The sequence below is a fragment of the Pongo pygmaeus genome, chromosome 22 (genome assembly GCF_028885625.2).
Source record: "Pongo pygmaeus isolate AG05252 chromosome 22, NHGRI_mPonPyg2-v2.0_pri, whole genome shotgun sequence".
NCBI classification, from domain to species: domain Eukaryota; kingdom Metazoa; phylum Chordata; class Mammalia; order Primates; family Hominidae; genus Pongo; species Pongo pygmaeus.
This window is the reverse complement of record NC_072395.2, coordinates 47,968,544-47,996,207: the sequence shown is the minus strand read 5'-3', so window position 1 is coordinate 47,996,207 and position 27,664 is coordinate 47,968,544.

The window sequence follows — 27,664 nt, the reverse complement described above, 5'->3', positions numbered from 1 at the left end:
TTGTGTTGCTTGGCTTCCAGCCAAGGGGTAGCACTTTCAAGAGTACATTAGCCGCAGTCCTATAGGGAGGATACAAGCTTGTCTGAGGGACCCCTGGTTAAGTGTTCAGGTTTCTCAGGCTGTGGGCAGGGCCACAGAGCTCCCAAAAGATTATGACCTTTGTTTTCAGCTACCAGGGCAGGCAGAGAAAGACCACCAGGTGGGGTTAGGGATAGGTTTGTCTGAGCTTAGCCTCTCCTTTGGCGGGGCTTGCTATGGCTGCTGTGGGGGATGCGGGTGCAGTTCCCAATCCAATGGAGTATTGTATTCCCAGGGGGATTATAGCTGCTTCTGCTGAGTCATGCAGGTCACCAGGGAAGTGGGGGAAAGCCAGCAATCACAGGCCTCACCCCACTCCCACAGCCCGCAGTCCTGAAGGCTGGTCTCACTCCCACCATCCCCCTCCAACAGCACCGAGTCTATTTCCAAGCAGCCAGTGACGTGGGTTGAGAACTTGCCCCACACCACGAGCCTCCCTTCTGAGAAAGCAAGCAGACTTGCTTTTCAGCATCTCAGGGAGCCCACAGTAGTGAACCCAGTTCCTTCGAAGGGTCTATGGATTCTCTTGGCTTTCCTGGCATGTTTCTGTGGTCATTCTCTGAGCAAAAGTTCGGGATGTGAGTCTCCACACACTGCTGTGTCTGTCCCATGGGAGCTGTAAGCTAGTCCTGACTCCTATCCACCATCTTATATAGGATCCCCACAATAGTGTGTTTCTTGCACTGAATTGTATAGAGAGTTTGACAGCAAAGCTGGGGTTGGGAGAGATGGTCACAAAGAAGGTTAATTGTGTGAGTACCACTTGCATCTCCAGTTTCAAACACGGACTGAGAGAAGAGGAACCTGAGAATTAATTTTTATCCTTTTGCCAAGAGCAGACTGGGAATTAAAATCTCCCATTGGAACTTGCTGGTGTTGAAGATCAGAGTGGATTGAGACAGACATTTGGAAGTATCACACAAGGTTTGAGTTAAAGCAAAGTGGGAAATAAAGACTCATTGGCACAAAGTGCAGCATCCTAACATCACAATGGATTCCAGTTTTCAGGCCGTAATAGGTGCTGAAAAATGTCATGTCACTCTTTAGGCATGAATGCTCCAGAGCAGATGTCTCTGCCGGAAGGGACCCACCCAGGGTGAGGGAAGGAGCCCAGAAATGAGAACCAAGAGCCGCATGATCAAGGCTTGCCTCTGACGCTAATTGGTTTTGGAAGCTCAAACAAGGACATAAATTCAGTGGCTTTCAACTCCCCTGTAAAATAAGGCCATGTAGATGTCGAAGGTCATTGCTCGCTCCTTAGAACATTGCAGTGTAAATCACAAAGAAAAAAACAAGGGCCACGACTCTACTCATTCATGTTATTTGTAGCCTAAAAACCTTCCAACTGAAGATTTCCTTCCCAAGGCCACAGGGATGAAAGATGTGTGTGAGGTCATCCTTTTCTTCATACCCAGAGCTATCACTTTTCAACAAAAACCCAGTAGCCATGAGTGTCCTGAGCGTTATTTGAATCTTGATAGGCAGTAAGAACCCATTTGCAATTCTCTTAAATTGGCTCTTTGACTCTAAGCCTAATTCTTAATACTATATTCACTTCTAGGTTACCAGTTTTAATCAAGCTAGAATTATTAGTGAAGTCATCACACACAGTCAAGTGTCCAGTGTCCAACTTGCTCAACCACATTTGCCTTATCTTTTTCTAAGAAGCACAATCTCAACAGAAAAACTGGTGGGGGGAAAAATCCTAGCAGGAAAAGAAAAATTCTGGCATGCATTAGTGAGTGAAATATGTGAAGATCTCTATGCATATGAGTGACTATTAATAGACACCTTCCCCTGTGCATGTTTAAACTTTAGCAAAATTTTTAAATAAGTCATGCTGATTTATTATACATCTCAGTGTGATTGCTTTTCCCTTTATTTTCTTCATATGCTGGATATAGGATTTAGGGGCCTTCCCACACTTGAGGTACAGAGTTGTGTTTGGTGAGTGTGCATGTTTGTAACTGATTAGCTGCACTCAATACAGATGCCAGGATGGCAGTTCACACTACCTTGGTTGTAAATCCCTGCTCTAACCTGCGCATTTTGGAATGTTTTGTGAGCAAAATGTTTTTGTGACAAGCAACTAAAGTTGATATGGGGAGGCAGACTGGACATAGGAAGTCTGACCTAAACTATTTCAGCTGAGTATTGTTTCAGCACTGGCGTCGGGGAGGAGGGAGGAATATGTCCTCAGTATTACTCCAAGGCAGTTTTGACCAGCACCCCTGACCACAGCCCACTCGTGCTATCCCTACAGGAAAGGTGTGACTGGGAACCTGGGAGTGGTGAGAAAAGGACAGCAGAAGCAAAAAACTTTTCTTTTTTCTTGTTTCAATTTCACAAGATGTTTAATTTTAAGAGGTGGAAAATAAACTAGTATCTATTTTGAGAAACTAAGAAACACAGTTATCACATCTCATCTTTACAAATATTAAAATATATATTCACAAATATTACATTCATGGGTGGGTGTGCAATATATATATATTTATAAATATCATAGTTGTTACCCTTATCTTTGCAAATAAAGGTATACTGAGGGGATTGGTTCCAGTACCCCCAATATACCAAAATCTGCTCATATTCAAGTTCCGCAGTCAAGCTTTCAGAACCTGCTGTATGAAAAGTCAGGCCTCAGCACACACAGGTATTTTCAATTTGTGTTTGGTTGAAAACAATTCGCCTGTAAGTGGACCCACACAGTTAAAACCAGTGCTATTTAAGGGTCAGCTGTATTAACTCATTTAACTCTCATTATCTCTATGAGATGCTATTTTAATATTCTTTTTTATTTTTATATATTTATTTTTATTTGAGATGGAATCTTGCTCTGTTGGCCAGGCTAGAGTGCAATGGCATGGTCTGGGCTCACTGCAACCTCTTCTTCCCACGTTCAAGAGATTCTCCTGCCTCAGCCTCCCGAGTAGCTGGAATTACAGGTGCCCACCACTGCGCCTGGCTAATTTTTGTATTTTTAGTAGAGACGGGGTTTCACCATGTTGGTCAGGCTGGTCTCGAACTCTTGACCTCGTAATTCACCCGCCTCAGCCTCCCAAAGTGCTAGGATTACAGGCATGAGCCACCACACCAGGCCTATTGTTCTCATTTAACAGATGAGGAAATAGAGGCATGAACAATTTAAATAGCTTATGAGAAGTCACATAGCCAGCAAAGAACAGAAATAGGATCCCAGTCCCAGCAGGCCAGCTGCAGAGCACATGCTCTTTATCACCACAATCCATTCCTTTCCCAGATAACCTATGCAAGGGGAGGCTGGCTGGAAGGAAAAGCAAAAGTTCTTCCAATGTCCCTCATGGGAAGTCTTTGCATGCTCCTTTCTGGGACTTCAGGCCTCATTGCCATTGCCCATGTCTTCTCTTATGTCCCCTCAATGGGCCTCCCAGTGATGCCCCACCATTCACCTTGACCCCAACCTGAGTCATCCCTGCCTGAGGCAAGAGGCACATCTTAAGGTTCATTTTCCTTCTTCATGTCTTGTGGTTCTTCACAAGAAACAACCCCAGGCTCAGCCCATGATCATGACCCCATTTTCAGCACTAGGCTCCTGCCACTTGGTGCTCATTCTTGCAAATCAGACCACATGTGGGGCTGCCAGTGGTGGCTTTCAGGGTGCTGATCTGCCCCCAGACCCAGCTTTCCTTCCTGCCCTTCCATATTTGCCTCCCCAAGTCTTTGCTGTCCCAATCTAGAAGGTTACCAGAGTTTTTCAACTTCGGTATTGTTGACATTTGAGGACAGATCCTTCTTTACTGTAGGATACTATCTTGTGCATTGTAGGATGGCACCCATTAGATGCCAATCATCCCAGTTGTAATGCCCCAAGATGTCTCCAGATACTGCCCAATAGTCCCTAATTGAGAACCACTAGGCTGGATTTAGACCTGAATCCCTGCCATACTAAAATTGAGCCCTTCCCTGGACAGCTGCTTTACGTTTCTGTGTCCCAGCCTTCACCTTGGATCCTACTGTCCATGCACAGCTATTCCTGGTGACCACAGCCTCATACTCCAGTCCTCAGCCCACTGGATTTTCTACATTGGTGATCTACCTTCAGGTTGGAAACCCAGAACTGGCTGTTTCCAGAGTTGACAAGACTATAAGATGGCTTGGACACTGGGTTAGATCTCTCTACTGGCATGTCCTCTTCTTTAGCCAAGTCACTTCTCCTAGCCCCCGTGTGTGGATGTTATTCCTGGTTCCAATTCTGCCTTGAGAGAGCCACCATCCTTCAAACTTGAGACTTGAGCTAGGATAGAATCTTGAATTCAGGACCAAACAACCAACTCTGTACCTTAGCATTTATTTCTTAATGCCAAAATGTCTAGGGTGGAACACCTAGGGGGAAAGCAGGTAAATAGCTCTACCCCTCAGCTTTTGGGAATTTGGATCTGAGCAGAATATATGTGTGTATATATATATATATATATATATATATACACACACACACACACACACATATATATATACATATATATATATAAAAAATAGCCAATTTAATGGTGGCAAGAGCTTGCATTTGTGCACACACCCAATGAAATCAGCTGGTAGCCAAAGAGTGAGAAGTATTTTATAAAAGTCAGTGGAGAATTTAAAGCATTCATTTTATAATTTTTATCTGATAGAGTCCATTTGCTGTATATAATTTAATTCAGAGCAAATATACAGAAGTGCATTTCAATAACTAAGTCCTGGTCTTCCATATTATCAAGGGACTCTTGTGGACCTACCCTGTGAAGTGGCCACAGAAGAGTAAGTCAGCCCATGAGGTCTTCCAGCTTAACAGGACAAGTGGTAATAGCCCCTAAGGAGGTTTGGGTTCAACAGTTTATGCCCATTGAGACACATTTGTATGTTGGACAATATGATGGTTAATTTTATGTGTCAACTTGACTGGGCCACAGAGTGCTCAGACATTTGGTCAAACATTATTCTGGATGTGTTTTTGAGAAGTTTCTAGAAAAGATTAACATTTGAATCTGTAGGCTGAGTAGAGCAGGTTGCCCTCCATAATGTGGGTGTGCTCATCCAATCAATTGAAGACCTAAACAGAATTAAAAAGGCTGAGCAAAAGGAAATCCCTCCTACTTGACCATTTGAACTGGGACACTGGTCTTTTCCTGTCTTTGGACTGAAACCGAAAAATTGGCTTTTCAGGGGTTTCAAGCCTACCAGCTTTTCAACTGCAACCTATACCATCAGCTCTCCTCGTTCTATAGCCTTCAGGCTAGGACTGGAAATACACCATCAGCTCTCCTGAGTCTCCAGCTTACCAACTGCAGATCTTCGGACTTTTCATCCTTCATAATTATGTGAACCAATTCCTTATAATAAATCTCTTTATACACAAACATCTCACACACACAAACACACATCCTATTAGTTCTATTTCTCTGGAAGACTCTTACTAATACAGACAAGATACATAATATCAGTACTGTCAATGAATATTCCATCAGAGGTGACCTTACCGTTCAGTAAAACTACTAACCATTAGCTATCCCTGGACATGTAGAATGTGAGTAATACAATTGTCCAAGCTTCCAAGAACCTAATACAAATGACTTTTCATGTCATCTGAACTTGGGTTAAGGCAAACTGCATCAAAGAAAGAAAGAATGACAGCCCAGGTTAAATAAGAGAGTGCTTCATGTTCTTAGCAAATATTGGTATTAGCTCTAATAATCCAACAATTTGGAAGACCTGGATGATACATTAAATTAAAAATAATGACCATGACAATATTATAGACATTAACAGGTCAAATCTTTATTAAAAACATTTCTCATTACTAGATTGATAAATATATGTTGTAGGAAGTTTAGAAATTACTATATGGCCAGGCACAGTGGCTCACACCTGTAATCCCAGCACTTTGGGAGGCTGAGGCAGGTGGATCATGAGGTCAGGAGATCGAGACCATCTTGGCTAACACGGTGAAACCCTGTCTCTACTAAAAATACAAAAAATTAGCCGAGCATGGTGGCACGCACCTATAGTCCCAGCTACTCAGGAGGCTGAGGCAGGAGAATGGCATGAACCCAGGAGGCAGAGCTTGCAGTGAGCCCAGATAACGCCACTGCACTGGGCGACAGAGTGATACTGTGTCTCAAAAAAAAAAAAGAAAGAAAGAAAGAAAGAAATTACTATATAAGCAAAGAAAATGGAAAAAATAAACCTACCTATCTTTCATGGTTTTACGACACAAGGACAACCACAGTCAGCATTTGGTGTGTGTCATTTGAGTCCTGCTACCCCTTATGTGTGTATGAACACATGTAAACATGTCTGTGCATATATGTACATGGATACACGTGTGTACATGTACATAGATACACATATCCATGTCATACTACATACACTGTTTTTACTATGTTTTCTGTTAGTATTTAACATATGTCGTGAACACCATCACATGTTATTAGACATACATGTGCCCATGTCAACATTCACCGTGATTGCTTGACAGTCAATCCTGAGTCTGGGTGCCCAGTGCTGGCACCCTCCAGTCCTAGCTCTCTTCTTCCACCTCATGCTCCTCTTCTGACCACTGAGGTAGATACCTGAGCTGCTCAGGACATTCTCATACACATATTTTCCCCACTTTGGACTGCATCGTTTTGGTAGGATAAACCCCTAAAAGTAGAACTCTGGATCAAAGGGTATGGAGGCTTTGGGGACATGCTGCCAAATTGCCTTCCAGAACATTCTGCCAACCTGCAGCCCTTCCTGCAGCATGTGTGCCCCATCTCCTCATTGTGAGGACAACAAATCCTTCCTTGATGTATTAAAGGGTGCTCCTTGGAGCTGCACATTTAACAGTTTGCGAACAGGAATATTTCACTCAGAATATTTTTTTTTCTCTGAAAGATCTGTGTCTTCCTTTGTCTTGTGGATTTTGGCCTCAACAATGATCTTTCCAGCCAAATTGGGCTAAATAAGCAAGCAAATGAAATATATTGAGGAGACAAGAGTTCCCATTGTATTTTCTCCATTCATGGATGGTACCCACATAAAGAGGCCTAACTTCTTCTGTTTAGACAGTGTCTATCTAAGTTCCCAGGAGAGCTGCCTTAACTTTCCCTATTTCTGTTTTTTAAGCATGTATTTTCTGATTATAACAATTACACAAGCTCTTATGATCCTTCACAAAGCAACATGAAATAGAAGACACAGCATGAATTTTGGAAAGAGGCCTCTTATTTGTGACCCAGATCTGCCCCCAGAACATTGAGTTTGGTCAAATTACATGAGAGCCTGCCTTTACTTATCTTTAAACTGTAATGGAGTGTCTAATCCCTGTGAAATTAGGACAATAATTCCTGCCTCACACAATGTCAGGGTTCAGTAAGATAATGCATACATATAAACATTTACAAAAATGCTACTAACCAGTACTAAAAGTGTAATGACACAATTAAACAGAGTAGAATGAGAGAACTCTGTATTAGTTTGCTAAGGAAGCTATAACAAAGTGCCACAGAGTGGGTGGCTTGAACAAAATGAATGTATTGTCTCATAGTGCTTGAGGCTAAAAACCCAAGATCAAGATGTCAGCAGGAGTCATTTCCTCTGAGGCCTCTCTCCTGGATTTGCAGATGATGTTCTTTTCCCTGTGTCATCACATGGTTACATATCCAAATTCCCCCTTCTTTTTATAAAGACATGAGTCGTGTTGGATTAGAGGCCACCCTAATGACCTCATATTAACTTTATTACCTCTGTAAAGGGCCTATCTCCAAATAAGACCACATTCTGAAGTACCGGGAGTTATGACTTTAACATTTGAATTTGGGAGAGACACAATCCAAAGCATAACAAACTCTGTAGCTGAAAGGAAATTTAGACCTCCTATATCATAATAACCTCAATCACTGGAAAGGCAGGTTCAGAGCAGGTGATGTGACCCACCAGAGACCTCCAGAAAAGCAGTGGCAGATCCAGGGATCAATCTTCCTAGATGATAAACTCAATTGTTAACTCAGTTCCTCATATTTCAATTCACTTTTATTCCCTCACACACTCAAGTATACATGGACCATTTTAAAACACAGATTCTAAATTTTCTCAATAAATGAGCAGACGAGGACTGTTCTTCCCTTCTACAGAAGACAAACGAAGGTTGCTCAGCTGCTCAGCTGGAAGGAGAAATCATTTCTGGTTTAGGTCAAAAAATCACTCTGTGATATTACTGTGTTCAAACTCAAGTATATGAGAGTCCCCAACCTAAATGTTAATATAAAAATGCACACTCAGGTAAAGATTGGGAAAACAGAAGTTAAATTTTATAGATTATGTTCTACATGGTAGATACAATGTTCAGCATTTACACATAGCTTATGTCAATTCAATATATGTGCATTTTAGGATCATTTAATGTTTTTAATTATCTTCCTCAATGTTTGTGCCCTACCACAGGAAAACTAGAGGCTGCCTTTCATCTTAGGGGGTGGGAAAGTCAATTTTTTTCCCCAGACTTGGCACTAGCTATTGGGCAACCGAATTAAGTCTTCAAACTCCTTTGTACCTCAGTCTTTTCATCCAAAAAAATGGGGATAATTGGCTCTGTGTTCTTTAATCTCTTACTAAATAAGAGATAAGATTGCCAAAGGCACTGAGTTTACTAGATAATCCTGACACAACAAACACAGCCAGTAAAATTACTGGGATTACTATGTATTATTTCCTACAGGCCTAGCCTCAAGGAAAATATTTTTGAAAGTTTACCTTGGATGAAAAGTGTGGGAAAATACTTAGAAGTCAAACAATGTGAAGAAAATGGAGATAAATCTTTTGCTCAATGTTACTATAAAAGCTAACATTTATTTTAAATGAAGAGACTTGAGAAGTTTTGCCTTGAACGTCGTGTAAGCTGCCATGATGGGGATTTATGAATGAAATCGATTAGGCACTAATTTTCCAGGCTTCACTTTCTGGAAATGGATGTACTGTGTTTTCAGAGTGCAGCATCTCCAACAAGGTTACCAGAATCAAAGCGGTGACTTTGGCTTTCAATGTTGTCCTTTCCTCCTTCCAACTGGAGGCCTACCAAGTAAGTGACTAATAGAAAAAACCACAGGTGTGTGTCTGCACCCCAGAGGCTCAGGTATGTGGAGATGGGACCTCAGGAATGGTTAAAACATTCTATGTGCATCCAAATACAGACATGGTGAGAGGGAAGCAGTTCCACTATCACTTCTCAAGCACTCCTGATGTTCATCCTCCAAACAAAAGCAACTGTCATCCCAACGCCTTCTAATTTCCGTGGCAGGTGCTGAGTATTTTGCCAGAGAGCTGCTGTTCTTGCCAGAGATTTATTAGGCTGGAAATATCCTTCCCACTTTAGGTCAGTTGAGTGGATGGGTGAGTGTGTGGAACTAGAAATGGAAATTACTAATAAAAAAGCAATAGAACTATATCTTTAATCATGCACATGTCTCTCTACAGCTCAATTATTGCTCACCTTTTCCAAATTGCCCTCTATTCACTCTTTTAATATCAAGGTCACAGAGATCCTTAGCTCCCAGATTCTAGATTGATCTCATCCCTGCACATAGACCCTCATGCTCATATGTAGTTTCCAAGGTATATTGAGTCTATCTCCACAAATATTGTTGACATATTATGCCTTTTGTTTTAGTTCAGTCCCTATGTCTTGTCCAACTATATATATACACCATTAAAAACAATGGCAAAACTGCACTTTGCACCAACCTTTGAAATATATATATATTCCATGTATATATATTCCAAACATATATGTGGAATATTATGTAATATATGTAATATTCCATATATAAACATAGATATGGAATATATGTTTCTAAGTTGTCTCTCTATGTGGCAGATCCTGTAGCCCATTTGGCAAACATCCTCTACTCCTCCTTTTTTCCCTTGTTTGAATTCTGACTTTTGTCAAGTATCAACTAGAGAGCTCGTAATATCCATAGAAAGTGGGTATACCCCAGGCCTAGGGATGAGTAGTGACTCAGAACTGGCCATGAGCTATGAAGGAGCACCTACCAGGAAATTGTGGGAACAATTTTTGGTCCCCAATTGTAGTGGATTGAATTATGACCCCCCTAACGGTATGTTCTAGTCCTAATCCATGGCACCTAGGAGTGTGGCCTTATTTGGAAATATGGTCTTGGCAGATATAATCAAGTTAAGATGAAGTCATACTAGATTACCTTGGACCCTAATTCCAATGGTTAGCATCTTTGTAAGGTAAGAAGATGTAGATTTGAACATACAGACACACAGAAGAAACACACAGGGAAGAAGACCATGTGAAGACAGAGGCGGAAATTGGAGTGATGCAGCTACAAGCCAAGGGCTGCCAAGGATTGCAGCAATCGCCTGAAGCTAGGAGAGATGTAGGAAAGCATCCTTCCCTAGAGCCTTCAGAGGAGCATGCCCCTGCCAAAACCTTGCTTTCCGACTTCTAGCCTCAGGAACACACTTCTGCTGTTTTAAGCCACCAGTTTATGGTACATTTTTATGGCAGCCCTGGCAAACTAAGGTACTGATTAAAGATGAGAGGGACACAAGCAGGTTTTTCTCTGCCATAACAACACCCCTGATTCTGGCTCCTATTTGAGGCCATGATGCCTGAAGCTACACCAGTCATCTTGTGGCCAGGAAGCACAAAGCCAATAATGTGCTTTAAGCATCACAGAGCATAGCGTCAGGAAGACCCGGTGCCCTCTGTAGATATCACTGAACATCTGAACCCAATCAGCCACCGCTGGCTGTCACCATTCCGGTTATATGAAAAATATAAACACTCTTTATTAGCCACTTTTTTGAAGTGTTTACTATTACTTGCAGCAGAAAGCATTTTTAACTGACATACACTCTCTATTGCTTTTAATTACATACAACTTTCTCAACTGCACATCTGATCATCAACTTCCCAGTTACTTTCCTAATCATGTCCAAACACATCATTCATTCAGAACCCATCACGATGGGGTCTAGTTTCATCTACTATTCCCCTATCTAGTTCCTACACATTCCTGTACACAAACTTTTCATTTCGGTGAAACTGGAAAGAACCAATGTTCTTGAGCACACTCTACCTCTATTTTTCTTGATTTCTATGCCTGAGACATCCTATCATGATTGTTCATTTTTCTTCTATTCTTAGTATGTAAAACTGCAAAGTTCATGTCAGTACCACTGCAAAAGTAAACAATTAGGAACAAAATTAGTGTCTGATCATCCAGGATCGTTTCACTACACTATGACACATTCATACAATGGAACCCTCTAGAGCCTTAAAAATTTTATAAAAGCATAACATTTTATAATGTTATATGCAACATTCACTGTTAAGGTATTTCATGGAAACAGAGAATCAGAGTTTGAAAAGTCCGATGAGATGCCTAGTAGCCTGTTGTCTGTGCTTATTTCTGGATAATAGGATTTGGAAGTAATTTCATTCTTTTTTATACTATTTTAATTTTTCAGATTTCCTACAGGTATATATTACCATTAAGATAAGAACTATATATTTTTAAATCCTAAAGAATCTTCAGGGCCCCATTTGACCTTTTCAGAAAATCTTCCCCGGATTTCACTGCAGGATCATCTCCTCTTCCTTTGCTTTTCAAAACAATGTTTGCTCTTCCCTGACGGCATGTGGATCACACTCTGGCTTGAAATAGACTTAGTAGTGTATGTATTTCTTTTACCACATTTTAAGCTTATTCAGCACTTCGACCATGTTCAGGTCATCTTTGTCTCACCCATGGGGAACAAACAAAACACCCTCTCAATATTGTGGAAGTAATAATTGCTGGCACATATTGAACACTTAATATAGCAGAATAAAAATAATTCTATGTCATTTCATGCAATCCATTCACTATTCTAATATGGAACCTGAGGTCTTGAGAAGTTAATTTGCCCAAGAAAAGAACTTTGAGCATCCCTGAATCCTCCCTCTTCTTTACTTTCATCTCCAGTTCCCAGGTTTTATTAATACTTGCTCTAACATGCTTTCTAATGTCCTTTCCTCCTTGTCCATCCTGTAGTACAGGCCATCTTCCTCTCACCTAAACAATTACCATTATTTAATTAGTTAGGTTTTTAGTTCCACAATGTTTTCTATTCTATAATTTGTTATTAATGTGACTATTGGTTTATTCAGTCAAAGTATGTTTGGATTTATCCATGTGGCTACCAATTTTTCTTTGCTCACACTCTTGATCATATCTGAGGTTTGAGATATTTCTTCTGTATTTATGTCCTTTTTCCCCGAAGTGTGTCCTTTAGAAGTTCCTTTCATGAGGATTTTTTTTCAAGGTGAGAGTCCTTACATCTTATTATATGAAAATGTGTTCAACCTTGTTTTTGAAAGGTAGAGTGGCTTGGCAAAGTTATTTTCTCTTAGAATTTTATCGTCTTTGCGTATCCATTGTTGTCAAAACTTCTGTTGATCTGATTATTGTTCCTTTTGATGTCTGTCATTTCTCTAGGGCTGCTTTTAAGTTATTTTTATCATCTCTGGCATTTTATAATGTCACTATAATACAAATATCTCCAGATCCAGAGGGGACATTTGTCCCCTCTGGACCTAAGGCCTTTGTCTTTCCCAATATCTGAAAAATCATCAACCTTTTATCCTCAAACATTTCTTCTCTCGCTAGTCTCTTGTTTTGAAATTTTAACTAGTCCTTATCATTCTTATTCACCCTTTCATATTTTCCATCTTGTTGTGCCTGTGTGCAGCATTCCACATTTCTTCAAACCTATATTCTAATTTGATACTTTCATGTTCAGTTGCTCCACAAAAGTAGGGCCTGTGTCTCTCTTGTTCACTCTCTTCCACACCTGAAACCTAGGAGGTGCTTAAAAGCATCTCTTGACTGAATGAATTAGTTTTACATTTGGTAGGATATTGAGGCTAAGAGATACCAGAGACTTGCCCAATGGCACACCTTAGGTGCACAGTAGGATGGATACAGCCCTGGGTCTGACTCCAAAGCCTGTGGATCAATAAATGAGTGAATGAACAAATGAAAATAAAAAATAATAAGAAAACAACTTAGTCCAGAGAGTGAAAATGCAAGTCATGATACTTTACACATCTTCTCCTGGTCACCGAAATGAAGAAGTTTTCTCAGAGCTTTTCTCTCTTTCCAGTCCCAATATTTAGAATTAATCCCTCAGAATATCTCTTTATATGACTCCAGGACAGCTGTGGGAATCACCGTAAGATTGCTCTCAAACATACATCAGTAGATGACAATTGGCGGTGGCATTTAGCATCCTCCATTCACTTTAACTCTTGTTTATCGAGCATGACTGTGCCGGATGCACTGGTCACCTGGGGAGTTACAGAAAAATTATGATGGGGCTGGGCGTGGTGGTTCACGCCTGTGAATAATCCCAGCACTTTGGAGGGCGAGGCGGGCGGACTGCTTGAGATCAGGAGTTTGTGACCAGCCTGGCCAACATGGGTAAATCCCGTGTCAACTAAAAATACAAAAAATAGCTGGGCATCATTGCACGTGCCTGTAATCCCAGCTACTCGGGAGGCTGAGGCAGGAGAATCACTTGAGCCCGGGAGGTGGAGGCTGCAGTGAGCTGAGATCATGCCACTGCATCCCAGCCTGGGCGACAGAGTGAGACTCTATCTCAAAAAAAAAAAAAAAAAAAAAATTATGGTGGGACCTGACTTTGCAAAGCTCAAACTACATGGTGGAATTTTCAATACGGTTCAGATTAAGAACCCAATATACTAAGATCAGAATATCTCATAGAACTTTCAGGGACTTTCTCCATGGCTGAGTGGCCTCTTGTATACTGGCTCTTTAAAGCGAGTAGGCAGAAAATGAAGTTGGGAATCACACATCGGATAAATTCTTAATTGCTCCCCAGTAACACTGCATTAGTCCTGGCACATCTCTGAAAAGCTGAAAACCTTGCCATAGTTTTTTCCAAAAGCCTTGGCTGATGGCGCTCGCGTGACCTACTGGGCAGGGCTGTGCTGGGCTGTGCTGGGCTGGGCTGGCTCTGGCAGGACCTACCCAGGCACAGGCTCCTAAATCACCCTTTATCCTTGCCCTTTCCTGCTGTGTTGACAACAGCCGGAAACTGCTTTGAGAGCCTCAACCCACTCTCACAACTGTTGACGGACTTTAGAAAGAGTTTCTTCCCTGGCAGATGATTCAGACTGAAAGGAACAAACATGTTGAAAACCCCGTTCAAGAAAAGTTGTTACTAAGTGTGAACAATGCTGATGATAACAGGGCTTTTCTCGGAAGACCACTTAGAAGAGCATTGTTGTTGCCATTTATTTCAGGCCGCCAGGCTGTTATCTCGCACGTGCCGTGTGCTCCCACTTATCTGTCAGCAGCTGGACTCCACTGAAGCTGACAGTGACGTCCAGCTCCGCACGGCTGACCACCAAGTGAAGGTCAGGTGGCAGGAAAGAGGTTGTTCTCTCCTACAGTTATTCTCTGCAGAATTGTGTAAGTGGCTCAACAGCAGTAAGCCGAGAATCTCTCTAAAACTGTCATAGTTATAGTTGTACTTAGATTTTGACTTTACTCAGGTGCCTAAAACAGCATCAGGGTCTTATTTGCAGCAGCTCTTGGAGATATCAGATGAGTTTCCAAATGTCCTTTGAATATTGGGGGCACGTATAGTTGAATAGCCATGGGGAGAACTATTTATACTTTGGATCAAATGGTGTCCACAATCCGTGTAGATGTCCAAGGAGCTGATGCCGTACAGTGAAGCAAGGTTAAATTTGCAGTATTAAATTGAAGGACTACCAGGCACAGTGGCTCACACCTGTAATCCTAGCACTTTGGGAGGCTGAGGCGGGTGGCTTGTCTGAGCTCAGGAGTTCGAGACCAGGCTGAGCAACATGGTGAAGCCCCATCTCTATTAAAATACAAAAAAAAAAAAAAAAAAAAAAAAAAAGGCCAGGTGTGGTGGTGCCTGGTTGTAGTCCCAGATACTCAGGACACTGAAGCACAAGAATTTGCTTGAACCCTGGAGGCAGAGGTTGCAGTGAGTCGAGATAGCATCACTGCACTCAAGCCTGGGAGACAGAGCAAGACCCTGTCTCCAAAAATAAATTAATTAATTAATTAATGGAAGGACTGGTGTGACCTCTGTACACATACAGTCTGCAGGTTTGTGTTTACACATATAGGTTGTATGTACACACACACATATGAAATTGAAAAATCTATGCCTATACATAGACACAGGGAGCATTGACTCTGAAGCTAGACTGGCTGGATTTGTACCCTAGCTACTTCTCTTAAGATGTGTGTGACTTTAGGCCAGGCGCAGTGGCTCATGCCTTTAATCCCAGCACTTTGGGAGGCCGAGACGGGTGGATCACTTGAGGTCAGGAGTTCGAGACCAGCCTGGTCATCATGGTGAAACCTCTTCTCTATGAAAAATACGAAAATTAGCCAGGCATGGTGGGGCGCACCTGTAGTCCCAGCTACTCGGGAGGCTGAGGCTGGAGAATTTCTTGAACCCAGGAGATGGAGGTGACAGTGAGCCGAGATTATGCCACTGCACTCCAGCCTGGGCAACAGAGTGAGACTTCATCTGTAAAAAAAAAGGGGTGTGTGACTTAAAATATTCAACCGCTCTGTTCCTTTGTTTCCTCATCTGTCTACCTCAAAGTGTTCTCAAGAGGATAAGACGAGCTAGTATGCTTAAAGGACTTAGGACAGTGGCTAGCAGTCAGGGAGTGCAGTAGAAGCACTTATTAAATAGAATGCTCCCTCTCAGTTAAGAGGGAGATATGGCTCTGTCTCTGGCTGAGCAGCCATGAGTCCAGCTACCTCAGAGGTTCTACCCCTAAAAATCTACAGATGGATTGGGTTAGTGGGGGGTGACCAGTAGCCTTTGCCATGCCTGTACCATAGGTCTAACTTTTATTTTTATTCATGTGAATATGTGCGCTCCTCAGGAGACAGCAGACTCCACTGGGTCAGGGACATTTGAATGTATTCCACTGTTTTCTCCCCTGCATATAGCAGGGCGCTTGGCACATGATAGGTGCTTAATAAATATGTATTGGATATTTAATAGAATAACTACTACTATTGCTAGTGCTGTTACTACTAATACTACTATTACTATTATCCTCAGGATGGGATTTAATTTTCTGCATCATAAATTATTGTACTGAAATAGGGGTTCCTGAAAATCATGTATAAATCGTGAAGATAACCTCCCAAAATGGTCAAATAGTAATAGTAATAAAAAATAATGTTCTCCCTTTAGGTATTTACCCAGTAATGGGATTGCTGGGTTGAATGGTATTTCTGTTTTTAAGTCTTTGAGGAAATGTCACACTGTCTTCCACAATGGCTGAACTAAGTTACGCAGCACTATTCACAATAGCAAAGACATGGAATCGACCTAAATGTCCATAAATAATAGACTGGATAAAGAAAATATGGTACATATACACGATGGAATACTATGCAGCCATAAAAGAGAACAAGATCATGTCCTCTGCAGGGACATGGATGGAGCTGGAGGCCATTATCCTTAGCAAACTAACACAGGAATGGAAAACCAAATACCACAAGTTCTCACTTATAAGTGGCAGTTAAGTGATGAGAACACATGGACACACAGAAAGGAACAACACACAATGGGGCCTTTTGGAGTTTGGAAGGTGGGAGGAGGGAGATGATCAGGAAAAATAACTATTGGGTAGTAGGCTTAATACCTGGGTGATAAGATAATCTGTACAACAAACCCCTACGACACAAGTTGACCTATGTAACAAACCTGCACTTGTACCCTTGAACTTAAAATTTTTTTTAAAAAAAAAGTTAATAGTAGGGGGGAGGAGCCAAGATGGCCGAATAGGAACAGCTCCGGTCTACAGCTCCCAGCGCGAGCGACGCAGAAGACGGGTGATTTCTGCATTTCCATCTGAGGTACCGTGTTCATCTCACTAGGGAGTGCCAGACAGTGGGCGCAGGTCAGTGGGTGAGCGCACCGTGCGCCAGCCGAAGCAGGGGCGAGGCATTGCCTCACTCGGGAAGCGCAAGGGGTCAGGGAGTTCCCCTTCCAGGGGTGACAGACGGCACCTGGAAAATCGGGCCACTCCCACCCGAATACTGTGCTTTTCCGACGGGCTTAGGAAACGGTGCCCCAGGAGAGTATAGCCCGCACCTGGCTCAGAGGGTCCTACGCCCACGGAGTCTCGCTGATTGCTAGCACAGCAGTCTGAGATCAAACAGCAAGTCGGCAGCGAGGCTGGGGGAGGGGCGCCCGCCATTGCCCAGGCTCGCTTAGGTAAACAAAGCAGCCGGGAAGCTTGAACTGGGTGGAGCCCACCACAGCTCAAGGAGGCCTGCCTGCCTCTGTAGGCTCCACCTCTGGGGGCAGGGCACAGACAAACAAAAAGACAGCAGTAACCTCTGCAGACTTAAATGTCCCTGTCTGACAGCTTTGAGGAGAGCAGTGGTTCTCCCAGCACGCAGCTGGAGATCTGAGAACGGGCTGACTGCCTCCTCAAGTGGGTCCCTGACCCCTGACCCCCGAGCAGCCTAACTGGGAGGCACCCCCCAGCAGGGGCAGACTGACACCTCACACGGCCCGCCAGGTACTCCAACAGACCTGCAGCTGAGGGTCCTGTCTGTTAGAAGGAAAACTAACAGAAAGGACATCCACACCAAAAACCCATCTGTACATCACCATCATCAAAGACCAAAAGTAGATAAAACCACAAAGATGGGGAAAAAACAGAGCAGAAAAACTGGAAACTCTAAAAAGCAGAGTACCTCTCCTCCTCCAAAGGAACGCAGTTCCTCACCAGCAACGGAACAAAGCTGGACGGAGAATGACTTTGACGAGCTGAGAGAAGAAGGCTTCAGACGATCAAATTACTCCGAGCTATGGGAGGATATTCAAACCAAAGGCAAAGAAGTTGAAAACTTTGAAAAAAATTTAGAAGAATGTATAACTAGAATAACCAATACAGAGAAGTGCTTAAAGGAGCTGATGGAGCTGAAAACCAAGGCTCGAGAATTACGTGAAGAATGCAGAAGCCTCAGGAGCCGATGCGATCAAATGGAAGAAAGGGTATCAGCCCTGGAAGATGAAATGAATGAAATGAAGCGAGAAGGGAAGTTTAGAGAAAAAAGAATAAAAAGAAACGAGCAAAGCCTCCAAGAAACGTGGGACTATGTGAAAAGACCAAATCTACGTCTGATTGGTGTACCTGAAAGTGATGGGGAGAATGGAAACAAGTTGGAAAACACTCTGCAGGATATAATCCAGGAGAACTTCCCCAATCTGGCAAGGCAGGCCAACATTCAGATTCAGGAAATACAGAGAACGCCACAAAGATACTCCTCGAGAAGAGCAACTCCAAGACACATAATTGTCAGATCCACCAAAGTTGAAATGAAGGAAAAAATGTTAAGGGCAGCCAGAGAGAAAGGTCAGGTTACCATCAAAGGGAAGCCCATCAGACTAACAGCGGATCTCTCGGCAGAAACCCTACAAGCCAGAAGAGAGTGGGGGCCAATATTCAACATTCTTAAAGAAAAGAATTTTCAACCCAGAATTTCATATCCTGCCAAACTAAGCTTCATAAGTGAAGGAGAAATAAAATACTTTACAGACAAGCAAATGCTGAGAGATTTTGTCACCACCAGGCCTGCCCTAAAAGAGCTCCTGAAGGAAGCGCTAAACATGGAAAGGCACAACCGGTACCAGCCACTGCAAAATCATATCGAAATGTAAAGACCATCGAGACTAGGAAGAGACTGCATCAACTAACGAGCAAAATAACCAGCTAATATCATAATGACAGGATCAGATTCACACATAACAATATTAACTTTAAATGTAAATGGACTAAATGCTCCAATTAAAAGACACAGACTGGCAAATTGGGTAAAGACTCAAGACCCATCAGTGTGCTGTATTCAGGAAACCCATCTCACGTGCAGAGACACACATAGGCTCAGAATAAAAGGATGGAGGAAGATCTACCAAGCAAATGGAAAACAAAAAAAGGCAGGGGTTGCAATCCTAGTCTCTGATAAAACAGACTTTAAACCAACAAAGATCAAAAGAGACAAAGAAGGCCATTACATAATGGTAAAGGGATTAATTCAACAAGAAGAGCTAACTATCCTAAATATATATGCACCCAATACAGGAGCACCCAGATTCATAAAGCAAGTCCTGAGTGACCTACAAAGAGACTTAGACTCCCACACATTAATAATGGGAGACTTTAACACCCCACTGTCAACATTAGACAGATCAACGAGACAGAAAGTCAACAAGGATACCCAGGAATTGAACTCAGCTCTGCACCAAGTGGACCTAATAGACATCTACAGAACTCTCCACCCCAAATCAACAGAATATACATTTTTTTCAGCACCACACCACACCTATTCCAAAATTGACCATATCCTTGGAAGTAAAGCTCTCCTCAATAAATGTAAAAGAACAGAAATTATAACAAACTATCTCTCAGATCACAGTGCAATCAAGCTAGAACTCAGGATTAAGAATCTCACTCAAAACCGCTCAACTACGTGGAAACTGAACAACCTGCTCCTGAATGACTACTGGGTACATAACGAAATGAAGGCAGAAATAAAGATGTTCTTTGAAACCAACGAGAACCAAGACACAACATACCAGAATCTCTGGGATGCATTCAAAGCAGTGTGTAGAGGGAAATTTATAGCACTAAATGCCCACAAGAGAAAGCAGGAAAGATCCAAAATTGACACCCTAACATCACAATTAAAAGAACTAGAAAAGCAAGAGCAAACACATTCAAAAGCTAGCAGAAGGCAAGAAATAACTAAAATCAGAGCAGAACTGAAGGAAATAGAGACACAAAAAACCCTTCAAAAAATCAATGAATCCAGGAGCTGGTTTTTTGAAAGGATCAACAAAATTGATAGACCGCTAGCAAGATTAATAAAGAAAAAAAGAGAGAAGAATCAAATAGATGCAATAAAAAATGATAAAGGGGATATCACCACCGATCCCACAGAAATACAAACTACCATCAGAGAATATTACAAACACCTCTACGCAAATAAACTAGAAAATCTAGAAGAAATGGATAAATTCCTCAACACATACAGCCTCCCAAGACTAAACCAGGAAGAAGTTGAATCTCTGAATAGACCAATAACAGGAGCTGAAATTGTGGCAATAATCAATAGCTTACCAACCAAAAAAAGTCCAGGACCAGATGGGTTCACAGCCGAATTCTACCAGAGGTACAAGGAGGAGCTGGTACCATTCCTTCTGAAACTATTCCAATCAATAGAAAAAGAGGGAATCCTCCCTAACTCATTTTATGAGGCCAGCATCATCCTGATACCAAAGCCTGGCAGAGACACAACAAAAAAAGAGAATTTTAGACCAATATCCTTGATGAACATTGATGCAAAAATCCTCAATAAAATACTGGCAAACAGAATCCAGCAGCACATCAAAAAGCTTATCCACCATGATCAAGTGGGCTTCATCCCTGGGATGCAAGGCTGGTTCAATATACACAAATCAATAAATGTAATCCAGCATATAAACAGAACCAAAGACAAAAACCACATGATTATCTCAATAGATGCAGAAAAGGCCTTTGACAAAATTCAACAACCCTTCATGCTAAAAACTCTCAATAAATTAGGTATTGATGGGACGTATCTCAAAATAATAAGAGCTATTTATGACAAACCCACAGCCAATATCATACTGAATGGGCAAAAACTGGAAGCATTCCCTTTGAAAACTGGCACAAGACAGGGATGCCCTCTCTCACCACTTCTATTCAACATAGTGTTGGAAGTTCTGGCCAGGGCAATTAGGCAAGAGAAGGAAATCAAGGGTATTCAATTAGGAAAAGAGGAAGTCAAATTGTCCCTGTTTGCAGATGACATGATTGTATATCTAGAAAACCCCATTGCCTCAGCCCAAAATCTCCTTCAGCTGATAAGCAACTTCAGCAAAGTCTCAGGATACAAAATCAATGTACAAAAATCACAAGCATTCTTATACATCAATAACAGACAAACAGAGAGCCAAATCATGAGTGAACTCCCATTCACAATTGCTTCAAAGAGAATAAAATACCTAGGAATCCAACTTACTAGGGTTGTGAAGGACCTCTTCAAGGAGAACTACAAACCACTGCTCAAGGAAATAAAAGAGGATACAAACAAATGGAAGAACATTCCATGCTCATGGGTAGGAAGAATCAATATCATGAAAATGGCCATCCTTCCCAAGGTAATTTACAGATTCAATGCCATCCCCATCAAGTTACCAATGACTTTCTTCACAGAATTGGAAAAAACTACTTTAAAGTTCATATGGAACCAAAAAAGAGCCCGCATCGCCAAGTCAATCCTAAGCCAAAAGAACAAAGCTGGAGGCATCACACTACCTGACTTCAAACTATACTACAAGGCTACAGTAACCAAAACAGCATGGTACTGGTACCAAAACAGAGATATAGATCAATGGAACAGAACAGAGCCGTCAGAAATAATGCCACATATCTACAACTATCTGATCTTTGACAAACCTGAGAAAAACAAGAAATGGGGAAAGGATTCCCTATTTAATAAATGGTGCTGGGAAAACTGGCTAGCCATATGTAGAAAGCTGAAACTGGATCCCTTCCTTACACCTTATACAAAAATCAATTCAAGATGGATTAAAGACTTAAATGTTAGACCTAAAACCATAAAAACCCTAGAAGAAAACCTAGGCATTACCATTCAGGACATAGGCATGGGCAAGGACTTCATGTCTAAAACACCAAAAGCAATGGCAACAAAAGCCAAAATTGACAAATGGGATCTAATTAAACTCAAGAGCCTCTGCACAGCAAAGGAAACTACCATCAGAGTGAACAGGCAACCTACAAAATGGGAGAAAATTTTCGCAACCTACTCATCTGACAAAGGGCTAATATCCAGAATCTACAATGAACTCCAACAAATTTACAAGAAAAAAACTAACAACCCCATCAAAAAGTGGGCGAAGGACATGAACAGACACTTCTCAAAAGAAGACATTTATGCAGCCAAAAAACACATGAAAAAATGCTCACCGTCACTGGCCATCAGAGAAATGCAAATCAAAACCACAATGAGATACCATCTCACACCAGTTAGAATGGCAATCATTAAAAAGTCAGGAAACAACAGGTGCTGGAGAGGATGTGGAGAAATAGGAACACTTTTACACTGTTGGTGGGACTGTAAACTAGTTCAACCCTTGTGGAAGTCAGTGTGGCGATTCCTCAGGGATCTAGAACTAGAAATTCCATTTGACCCAGCCATCCCATTACTGGGTATATACCCAAAGGACTATAAATCATGCTGCTATAAAGACACATGCACACGTATGTTTATTGCGGCATTATTCACAATAGCAAAGACTTGGAACCAACCCAAATGTCCAACAATGATAGACTGGATTAAGAAAATGTGGCACATATACACCATGGAATACTATGCAGCCATAAAAAATGATGAGTTCACGTCCTTTGTAGGGACATGGATGAAATTGGAAATCATCATTCTCAGTAAACTATCGCAAGAACAAAAAACCAAACACCGCATATTCTCACTCATAGGTGGGAATTGAACAATGAGAACACATGGACACAGGAAGGGGAACATCACACTTTGGGGACTTTTGTGGGGTGGGGGGAGGGGGGAGGGATAGCATTGGGAGATATACCTAATGCTAGATGACGAGTTGGTGGGTGCAGCGCACCAGCATGGCACATGTGTACATATGTAACTTACTTGCACGTTGCGCACATGTACCATAGAGCCTAAAGTATAATAATAATAATAATAATAATAATAATAATAATAATAAAGAAAAAGAAAAAAGTTAATAGTAATAATTAACTTTGTTGTATAGAACAATAGAATAATCAATAGAAAATAAGGAACTTTAAAAGTCAAAATTAAAAAATAAAGAATAAAAATAATCGAGGCTTTGTTCTGCAAAATGTGTAGCATCAAATAAATATTGGGAAAGTTTACAGAGAAAAATAATACTACTGGTGTCAAGTAATTCACAGTCAGGAATAACTTGAAGAAGCACAGAATGAGTGATTATGTTCATGTACCAAATGGGTAGGGATAAAATATAGTTAACAAATAAAATGCATGTTGGATATTAATGCAGGAAGGTAAACACCATTATTTGCCCTCACCAGGATATAAGGAAGCAGGTTTTTAATTGGCCTAGAACACCAAGGTCTAGGAAATGCCATGTTCAAAAGAAATAGGATCAATAGCTAAGCCAAGCAAAGCCATATACACCTGAAGTGAAATGTGTGACCATGATGGAGGAATGTGCAGAGAGAGTTTGATTGAAGATTAAAGGAGGGAGGGAGAGTGGGACAATGCTGGAGACCACCCATCCAGATGGAGGAAGCACTGATGTTTTCCAGGCATGGATCAAACAGCACGGATGCTGCCAGAGAGGTTGGGTGACTGCAGAGGGAGGGGCATGGGTGCAGGGAGCCCACAGGGACAGCTGCTAGAAATTGACTTCAGTCCAAAGAGGAAGCGAGGCAGGGCTGCTTCTCTGGATCTATTCTAACCAAGGAGGAAGTGACAGGGGCCCTGGAGATAAAAGGAGCAGATTACTCTGGAGCCTCCCACAGCCAACCATGGGTGAGTTGGGTATTGTCAGGTGGGTGACCGCCTTTTGAGGAGGCAGAACTCTAAAAGCTTAGAGCAAAGATTGGTGGAATTCTAAGACATGAGCATGAAACAAGTCTGGAGAGGGAAGGGTCCTTGTTCATAGCACAATCCCGACTGGGAAGAAAATGGGGAAGTATCTCAAGAGGTAGCCAAACAGGAAATTCTCTGGTAAAGTCAGATGTAAGAACACTTGTACAAAAAAAAAAAAAAAAAAAAAAGGAAAGAAGATGAATATAAATGCAAGTAAGAAATAGTGTTGAGAATCTTTGTGCTTCAAAGAAGTTTGCAAAATTTGCTAAGACCTAAAATGAGAGTCAAGTAAAAGAACAAAGGCAGGACAGATCTTCTGTAAGGGCAGCTAATATATAATATAAACAGACAACAGAGAGAAAGGATAACAGCTCAACAGGGTTACATTAAACAAGTACTGACTGGCTGTCTTCTCTGTAAGCCACAACCAGACGTAGGGCCATGACCCTGCTCATGAGGAACTCATGGGCCAGATAAGGAAAGTATACAAAGAACAAATGATGATCAGGATGGTAAATTTCCATAGTATTGGGAATCTCTAAATGAGAGAGTTCAGTTCGTTAGGGGATTCATTTAGGAAACACTTCATCAAGGAGAACTCAGTGGTAGGTTTTGCAGGATTCCGATAGGGCTCTTGGATTGAGAAACACTTTAAAGAAAAGCAGAGGAAGAGAAACCTGTTGAGGATCGTGAGAAGAAATGGTGGGAGGAAGAGAGAGATAACCTGGAGTAAACTATCACAGAAATCCAGGAGATAATTTCTCCCAACAAAGCACCTGTAGAAGTTGAAGAACATGAAACAAATGTGCATGAGAATAGGAAAGTCCCAGTAATTTAAAGATAGTTTGGGTGGCATGCTGGAACAGAAACAAGGTCCCCAGAAGGTTTATGAGATGAGGGAGAGCATTAATTAATTCCAAAAATTTGCCTGTGATGGAAGCAAAAGAGAAGGTGGACAGTATAGAAAGATATAAGATCAAGGATGAATTTTGTGCTTTGTTCTTATTTTTAATTTGGTTTGTGGATGGAGATTTAAACATAGTCATTATATGTGCTTAGAGGGAAGAGGCAATAGAACAAAAGCCACTAGAAATGAAAGATAATGAGATGATTAATAAGGCATGACCATGAAGGATGCATGTAGGGGATAGGAACTGGAGTCCATGTGGGAACATTAGCTGTGAGAAGTGCGTATCACCTTCTCCATGGAAATTTCAGGGCTCTGATAGTAGGTCCATCTGTAACCAGTGCTTGAGACAGAGCACTGAAGGTGTTACTTTGAGTTAGTTCTCATTAATTGGAGTATTAAGAAGACCTGTCACCCCATAAAAGAAAGAGAAGAGATAGTTCCAAGGGGGATTTGAAGACTGTAGAGAAACAATGATTTAGGGGAATGGAAGAGGAAGGTATTATGGGACCTGTGGAAGGACAGTGGGATATAGCTGAGCTTCCAGTTCAAGCTGGAGGCTATAGCTGCATAGAGCACCAACCCTAATGGTATGTGAGCTTCACCAGTAGTCCAGGTATAGGAAAGGTGGATGGTTGTATTAATCCAGGGATGGAGTTTACCAGTGAGTGTGGTGGAAAAATGAGAATGGGAAAGAAGATGTAGACAGACAGTGGCTGAAGCCATGAGCTTCACGGCTTCAAGGCAAGAGCCGTGAGATCCAGGCCACTAAGCAACAGGAATGAAGGCAACAAGGAAATGGAGCAATCAGAGCCTCTAAGAGATCAAAGAACAGGTGTAGTAGGCAAACAGAATGATGACAAAGGATAACACAATATTATGGGCAGTGAGAGGGATCCTGGCAGAGAAGGAAGAATTCCAGGTAATATGCAAGGTGTGGCCCTAGCGGAGTGTGCCTGGAGTTGGGGGAATTGGAAATCAATGGAATTGAGAACGTCAAGAAAAGCATGTTGAATGGAAACATTTTCTAAAACTCATTGCTATGTTTATTTGTATGCAGAGGAAACATGTAAGTATGCTTCTATGCTAAGGGGAAGGCCTAGTAGAGAGGGAGATGAAGATACTGCAGAGAGGGAAGAGGGTTGAGGGAACAAGGTCTGGAGGAAGCAGGAGAGAAAGCAGGTCAGAGCATGGCTGATGGGATTGGCAGGAGAGAGAGGAAATGAGGAGCAGGAATTAAAAACGGGTCTGGGTACAGATGCACTCATCTGGGCATTTGAGGCAGGAAGCTGAGGCCGGATAATCTGCTGTGAGACAGGAGGACAGTGAAGCAGAGCATGGGAGAGAGGCAACAGCTTGGAACAGCCGCGGGAGCTTCCTGGTGGGAATGGTTGAAGGATCTTAGTGATTTTCTCCAGCTAGGCTCAGCCCTCAGGCTTGAGAGTGGAGAAGGCCAATGATGTATGGGTTCCCAGGTGGAATTTTGCCAGCTCTGAATGACAAGTAGACAAGGAGGGAGGGGGATTACCAGTGAGAACTGACAAACCCTGGCAACCAAGGAGGCCGGGCTGGATAAAGAGGGAAGTAAAGCCAGGTGGATCCAGATGGACTGAAAGCAAATGGAGGAACTGAAGTTCTGGGAGGACCGCGGGAAATTAAGAGTGGGTGGAGTGAGAATAAACCTCTGAAGGGGTGTAGAGTAAGATGAGGGAGCTGTGGCTTAACGGAATTTGTGAGGATGATTTGGGCGTTGGACTTAACTGGAAGTGTTCTGAATCAACACTGAGATGAAACGGCAGTGATAGGAGTTGACCTCATTACAGTCAAGCTGAGGCATCACAAGCATCTTTCTCTTGTTTAACAGAGCTGGAGAGCTAGGAGACCTGTCTGTTGCACTTCAACTCTAAGAGTCCATGAGCAACTCCACCCAACACACATTGAAATACATACCAGTCAATAAATGTGTTTTCCATAAACTCTTACCTAAACCATCTACAGCTCAGGGAAATGCATTTTCATTTCCTGTATTCCCTGCACACTCTACATGCATGTGATGCTCTTTTACAGTACAGCGCATGCATGTACAGTGTATGTTGCATTTCAGAGAAGAGAGGAGCTAATCTATGGCGTCACTAGTTTTATGCTTTGAGACATAAGAGATTAAAAGGCCTAAAGATAGATTTTCTCCAGGTGAGTCCTGTGAGAATGAAGTTTCATCCCTGGAATTAAGCTCTTTGACAGCCCTAGGGAAGGAGGCTATAAAAATAAGGTATTATTTGCGATAGGGGATTTCTTACTTTATAATAAAACCACAAAAAAAAGTAAAAGTGTAATAAGCACACTTTTTTATTTAATCTAACCCAAACATATTGGCTACAGTTTTTTCTTTATATCATATTATTGGGTTAAGTTTTTATATTCATCTATATAGGAAGAGAGGTTAATTTGCAAACAGAGCAAAACACCCCAGTGGTAACTTGATTTTTCTTTAAACCTCCATATATTGTAGTTTAAACTGCAACTAAATGAACAATTCAAATTATTTATAAAAGCCCAGTTGAGTCCGTGGGACCACAGTACACACTGTGACATGCCAGGAGTCACGAGATGGAGTGCCATGAAGATAACGTGCATTTACACCCCCTCTATCCCTCCCTGTCGCCACAGCTGCATGGCCACCCTCAGCACCAGCATAAGCCAGTTCCCAAAGACCAAAGGTCACCCTGAGGGATCCAGAATTAAAACACACCAGAAGGTTTACTTTTTCTACAGCTATGTTAAGAATGATCTAAAATGAGATAAATAATAGATGGGAGGGGTGAGAGGAAGAGAGAGAGAGAGGGAGATGGAAGGTAGGAAGCTATAGATGGACAAATAAATATAGTCTATAAAACACTGCAAACAT